Source organism: Dasypus novemcinctus, chromosome 11 (genome assembly GCF_030445035.2).
Source record: "Dasypus novemcinctus isolate mDasNov1 chromosome 11, mDasNov1.1.hap2, whole genome shotgun sequence".
Classification (NCBI taxonomy): domain Eukaryota; kingdom Metazoa; phylum Chordata; class Mammalia; order Cingulata; family Dasypodidae; genus Dasypus; species Dasypus novemcinctus.
The window spans coordinates 60,503,908-60,510,448 of record NC_080683.1 but is presented as its reverse complement, the minus strand read 5'-3'; the positions used below and the strand labels follow the sequence as shown (position 1 = coordinate 60,510,448).

Below are 6,541 nucleotides of genomic sequence, written 5' to 3'. Positions count from 1 at the left end.
TAGGGTCTTTGAAGATGTAACTAAGATGAGGCCAAACCAGATTAAGGTGGGCCCTAATCTAATATGACTTATGTCCTTATAAGAGGAGGGAAATTTGGACACAGAGACAGACAGACATGGCAAAGGAGAATGCCATGTGACAATGGAGGCAGAGATTGAAGTCTGCAAGCCAAGGAATGCCGAAGATTGCTAGGAAGTCACCAGAAGCTGGAAAGAGCAAGGAAAGATTTGAAAGGGAGCACGGCCCTACTGACACCTTGATTTTGGACTTCTAGACTCCAGAAGTGTGAGACAATGCATTTCTGTTGTTTTAAGCCACCTAGTTTATGGTACTTTGTTATGGCAACTCTAGGAAACTAACACACCCTCCATTTCTTTCCCCACGCACATGTGTCTTCAGCCCATCCCTAAGGAGAAGTCTTGCAAACAGAGCCTTTTCCTTAAACATTTCATGTGCCTCATTTCTGCACCACTAAAGGCCTCATTACCATCTGCACGGTCATTTTAATTTCTGTTTTTCCTTTATTAGAAATGTATTAAGAAATGGAGAAGAGAAGAAAAAGGGAGGAAGGAAGAGCCTTTTCTCATGACAATTCTCCATCTCAAGGGAACACATTGTATCTTCTTCCTCTGCCCCCTTCCCATCTGGATAAAACATCTCCACACCCCAGCATTGTAGATACTTCACAGGGACTGGCCCAACATAGGTCAACAATCCCTTCTTGATTGCCAAATCAGAGTGTGGATGCTTTTCCAAGCCTTTTCTGAGTTGATCTTTCTGCACTTTGACATATTTTGCAACTTCCTCCTTAAAATTGTTCCTCCTTTGGCTTCTGTAACAAGACTGACTTGCTCCTCATCTTCTTAGTTAACTTTTTTTTCCCAAACAAAAGTCATCATGTGTTTATTAAGACATTTCTGTTAACTTAAATAAACAGAGCAGGCTCAATAAATCACCATTCATTTATTATCACACATTCAGAAAATTTTATGAGAAGTTGTATCAGGATGGGCTTCTCTTGAGGCTCCCCTGAATTTCAAATAAACTCTTTAGAAGTCTGAATATTGGTGCAACCTATACATCAGGGCTTTGCCCTTACTCATACCCCAAGGCAAAATGCCACTTCTGGAGAAAAATCTGATAGTATGAACAGGAGAAATATTCTTCTTTTTAACGACTGCAAAGTTTGAAAATAATGTACAGGAAGGAAGGTGAACCAATCTAACTGCTTCTTTTATTTTTTTCTAAAGCAATTGCCAAGATTTCTGAAGTAGGTCAGAGAAGTATCACCTTGTAATCAAGTTCATTATTGCTTTCATTGGCTTTAGGTTTGTTCCTTGGAGACAAGAATCTTGATTGTCTGTGTTTACCACTGCACAGTTAGAATCACAAACCACATACTATCCATTCCTAGATGTGGCAATACTTGATCCATATAAATGTCCTCCATTGTCTTAATAAAAACAAATTTATTAAGATGCTTCCTAGAGATCACTTTCCAAACGTAAACCTCCCCATTCCCCAAAGAGGCATTTATCTTCTTACTATCTCAAAGAAACGTGGATGCTGCAACCCTTCCATTAATTTTCATATTACCAGTCAGTTCTTTAGTCTTCATCAACAGCAAATGAAAATAACCAGCAATGCCATTTATAAGCAAGTAGGACTCATATGTGGAGACTTCCAAGCTCTTCACTATCTTCTCTTTCAAACCTCTAACTTGATGCACAGGAATTAACATTTTCAGCCAACATGTCACAGACATGTTAGACTTTGTTTGTGGGTGCTTGTGGCTAAAATCTCTTCTCCATTAGCACTAAAATGAGCCTTAAGAATAGGAAGCTTTTCCAAATAAATGTTCTGGATTTTAGGATTTGTGCTCCATCAACCAGAAACAGTGAGATCGCGGTTATCTAATCCAGGAAACATCATAACTTGTGCACAAGGATGGAAGTACCCATATTAGCAGACAGTTCAGCATTAGCATGTTGGCAGTTCTTCAAGATGCTTCTTGGAAGAGAAGTTGATGTGGGTAAGAAATTTCCAGTTCTGTACAATTGTCATCTTCATCCTCTTCATTTTCATAATATGAAGATGTTCTGCCATTTTTAGTCTCTGCCCAGGCAGGTACACCCCCCACGGCACATCGAAATTCTTCTTTGTCTCTTTTGTAGTTGTTTTTGAAGGTTTATGTTCACTGTAATTTTTCATCATTCTTCCGGAAGTGATTGTTCATCATGTCAGTCATTTCCTTATCTTCATCTTTTTTTTTTTTTTTTTTGGAATTTAATCTTTATTTACAGGACACACTGTAAGATATGAAATTCCACATAGAAATAAGAAACACATTGAAGAGAGGCTTCATACAGTATGTACAGTTTGGAACTGTTCAAGTATAGTTTTGTTGTAAAAAGTGCTACATAAAAAATCACATTTAAAAAAGAGCTCTTAGTAGAGAAACAGCAAGACAAACTTATACCAAACATAGTACATAAACAACTTTATACCTCAGCTGTACAATCTAAAAGTTAAAAGTCCCAGGAGTACCATCCTGAACTTGGAAGGTATAGCCTTCAGAGGTAGTTTCTGGCACAACATTCTGATCTTCTTCTTCCTCTACAGAGAAATACTTCTCAATCAAGCTTAATGAAGCCTTGTAAACAGACTCATTTTCATGGTTTTGTAGAGCTTCAATTTTGTCCAAGCCTCCACATTCTTCAATCATTATACTAAGTTTCTCAGTTTCACCTAGTTTCTCAGCAGCCTGAAAGATATTTGAAATGGCATCGAGAATAACCAGTATAATTTTGGTATCCTTTGCAGTTAAAAGGTTCATCAATGGTTCTATTATTCCACAATGGACAAGGTATACAATCTGTTCAACTGTTCCACCACTTGTATAGTTGGTCACAGCCCATACAGCTTCCTTTTGTGTCTTAAACTCTGCCTGAGAAAGAACGCTAACAAGGAAAGGGACCAATCCATGATTCACTACTTGCTGTATCTGGTCCTGACAGCCAGCTGTGATGTTTGACATTGTCCAGGTAGCTTCCTTCTGAATATTATTTTTGGAGTTAGTTAGCAGGCTGGGAAAGACAGCAAGTGCTCCTGCATCTATTACAACCTGAGTCTGTTCATCTGTCCCAGTAACACTATTCCCTATGACTCTTAGTGCAGGAGTCACAATTGGCAATTGAGTAGCCCCAAGGAGCTTCACAAGCTGAGGCACAACTCCAGTTTTCACAACCATTTCAATCCGTTCATTTGGACCATCAGTAAGATAGGAAATGGCCCAGCAGGTATCTGTTAATACTTCTGGATCATCATGATGCAGGAGACGAACGAGAGTAGGAAGAATTTGCTCAACAGCATCTAAAGGGGGTGCAGGATTCTTGTTTCGACAAAGGTTTGAAAGTGTCCAGGTAAGATTACGTAAGTAACTATATGCTAAAGATGACATGTTAGGAGGTGCAAGCAGAGCCAACAGAGGATCAATTGCACCATATTTGATAACCAAGTCTCGGAAAGCTGAGCCATCACCTGCAATGTTTCCTAGAGCCCAGACAGCTTGTTCACTGATGTGAGCATGGGGAGATGCCAACAAAGAAACGAATGCTGGGATACCACCTCCGTCTACCACAGCCTTGGTCTGTTCTGATGTCCCAGAAGCAATGTTAGTGAGTGCCCAAGCAGATTCAAACTGAATGGGAGTACAATCAGTTCTGTCCAAGAAGGACACAAATTTTGGAATCAAACCAGCCCGGATTATGTTGTCTATAGGCGGCTGTTTCTCCCTAGAAAGCAGTTTCCTAGCAGCTTGAGTGGCTTGGAGCTGGCTTTCCAAATTGTTGCTATTTATGCCTTTGACAATGTCATCAATAGACCAATTCACAGTGCCCTGGTTGTTACGGTTTTCCTGCAATGGAGAAGTAGCATCATCAGGAAAAGAGCTGACATTTCTCCTTTTCAGCATCTGGTCATCCTTCTTAGCTTTCCGCAACTCCACATTAACTTCTATTCGCCGCCGCCTCATTTCTGTACTGTCTTTCCCCTTGTTCTTGAATCTGTTAAGGCGGGCAGCTGGTGAATTAGCATTCTCATTGGTGGACATGGTTGTGAGACAAAGGGAGAAAGCTGTGGAGCGGGGTCAGCCTTCCACAAGAGGCGGTGCGGGGCTCACAGGCTGCAGACCGACTGCCGCGAAAACGTCCACCACGGCTCAGGCCGAGGACTGTGTCCTTATCTTCATCTTCATCCACTCAAACTGGTTTCTTCTTTTTTTTTAAGATTTATTTATTTATTTATCCCCCCCCCCCCGACTTGGTCCTTTTCTTTTGCTGTCTCTTTGTGTCTATTCACTGCACGTTTTTCTGTATCTGCTTGTCTCCCTTTTGTTGCATCATCTTGCGGTGCCAGCTCTCCGTGTCAAATGGGCTGTCAGCTCTCCGTGGTGCATGGGCCAAGTTTGCCTTCACAAGGAAACCCTGGGACACAAACCCAGAGCCTCCCATATGGTAGACGGGAGCCCAACTGATTGAGCCACAGCCACTTCCCACAGCCACTTCCCAAACTGGCTTCTTTTGATACGGAAAATTATCTTTTGTTTCTTTTGTTACACTCTCCACTTCTGAGCCACCGCCTTCTTTATGTACATGAACCCGCGGCCCCGCAAACACTGCAACAGCACGGTGGGGTTGTCCTCAAAGTCACAGAAGACCGGCTCCTCCAAACGCTGCGCTGCCCGGGTTTATCCTCCCATGCCAAGCTGTTCTGCTGCAGGAGCTCTGCTCTGCTGCCCAGGGTGTTTCCACGGGGCTGAAGGAGTGGCTTTCAAACCCACCTGCCCAGCTCGCTGGCTTCTCCCATCCCGCTTCATTTGGGTCCTCGAAGCTGGCATCCCTTTGTTTCTGAGGCCTGGTTTCAGTCGGTTCCCCCTAGCTCTTAAATTGTGTTCCTCTCCATGTGCATCTCTCCCAAGACTGTGCCATTGCCTGGGAGGTAGAATAATGTAGTGCCTAAAAGCTTGGATGTTGATTCTTTCATGTGAATCAGTTACTTAATTCCTTGATCCCTCGGTTTTGTCATGAGTAATGGGGCTATTACTAGTACCTATCTCATAGTGTTTTTGTGAAGATGATTATTAAATTTAATCTTTATTTTAAGATTAAATTAAATTAGTGTATATATTATATTGCTAAGAACAGTGACAGACAAATGGCAAATACTTTACAAGTCTTTATTATTCTTAAGGAGAGAGAGAGGGAAAGAGAGATCATTCTTTGGTCAAGGATATTTATGTGCCTGCAGTTTCCTGCTGGGACGCTGAACAAGCTCTCAAGGCCCATGCTTAAGAGAAATAAAAAGTGTAACTCGAAATGAATGGAGAAGATGGCATCTGAGTGAGTGCACCTCACAATCTCTCCTGCAAAGAAGTGCCAAGTAGGGTAAGAATTTTGCCGGAGCCAGCTGTTTCAGGGGCTTGCAAGGCAGGAGGTGTATGGACGTCGATTTGGAGAGACTGTGACAGAAGTAGTGCTTGCTAAAGGTAGAATTGTGGGTTACAAGCACAGAGGGCAGAAGCTGTGGGGAGGCGGGATCCTTCCCCCTAGGGCTGGCGACAGCTGTATTCCCTGAAAACTGTCGGTTGTGTGGCACGGTTCCGAAGTTCCGTGATCCCCAGATTTGTGGTCCCCGGGTCCATGTCCCTGAGCCCCTGTAGTCCACGTTCCACAGACCTACATACCCTGAGTCTGCAATATCCCGGACTTCCCTTTCCTGAATCCAGCACTCCCAGAGGTCCGGGATTACCCTAGCCCTCTGGTTTCGGACTGTGTGGGAGGGATTCGGTGGGAGGTGCAACAGATGGGCTCAACAAGTGCAGGTTCAATTTTCTGATGTTCACCGCCCCCCCCCCTTTTTTTTTTTTGCACTTGGAGGAACATACCAGCTGGCTTGGGAAAAGCCTGGGAAGAAAGGAGTGATGAATTTGCTGAGAAAACCCAGTTTACCTAAACACCCTGGGATAGGAAACTTGGTCCGGGACAAGGTGGAGTCAGAAAATCAACTAGCCCTCCAGTAGCACACCTAAGAGAGAGGGACTGTAGGAGGTGCTTTCCAAGCTTCCAATAGCATACTTGGGGCTTTTGGTGAGGTGTGGGTGCTCTCTCTCTGGAAATTAAGAGTCATTGTTTTCTGTGCTGAGCTGGTTCAACAAGGGTTCACTTGAATCTCCTAATGGACCTCTCAGGCAGCTTTCCTGCTGCCCTGGGAGAGAGGGAAGTGAGGAAGGGAGAAAGGGGGAACGTCAGTTTCCTAAGCATTTTATTTAACTGCAAAGAGGATTGCTTGCTTGAAGCTCTGGTATTTTGTTGGTTTGTTTTCTTGTGTTTCCTTCCTCTTTATCTTCCCAAGGCCCTTTTGTCTTTCTGTCTTTTTTCTTGCTTCCTTTCCACTCCCCTTTTTGTCCCTTTCTTTCTTTCTCTTTTTAAAATTTTTTTTTATTAAGTGCTGCAGGGAGTATTTCACATTTGCTGTATTCCC

The 6,541-nt window shown here is 43.0% G+C and overlaps 1 pseudogene; it reads right to left on the bottom strand.

The window, feature by feature from the left end:
• Nucleotides 1-2,287: 2,287 nt before the first annotated feature.
• Nucleotides 2,288-4,232, bottom strand: LOC101437834 (importin subunit alpha-1 pseudogene; annotated as a pseudogene).
• Between the last annotated feature and the right edge of the window lie 2,309 nt (nt 4,233-6,541).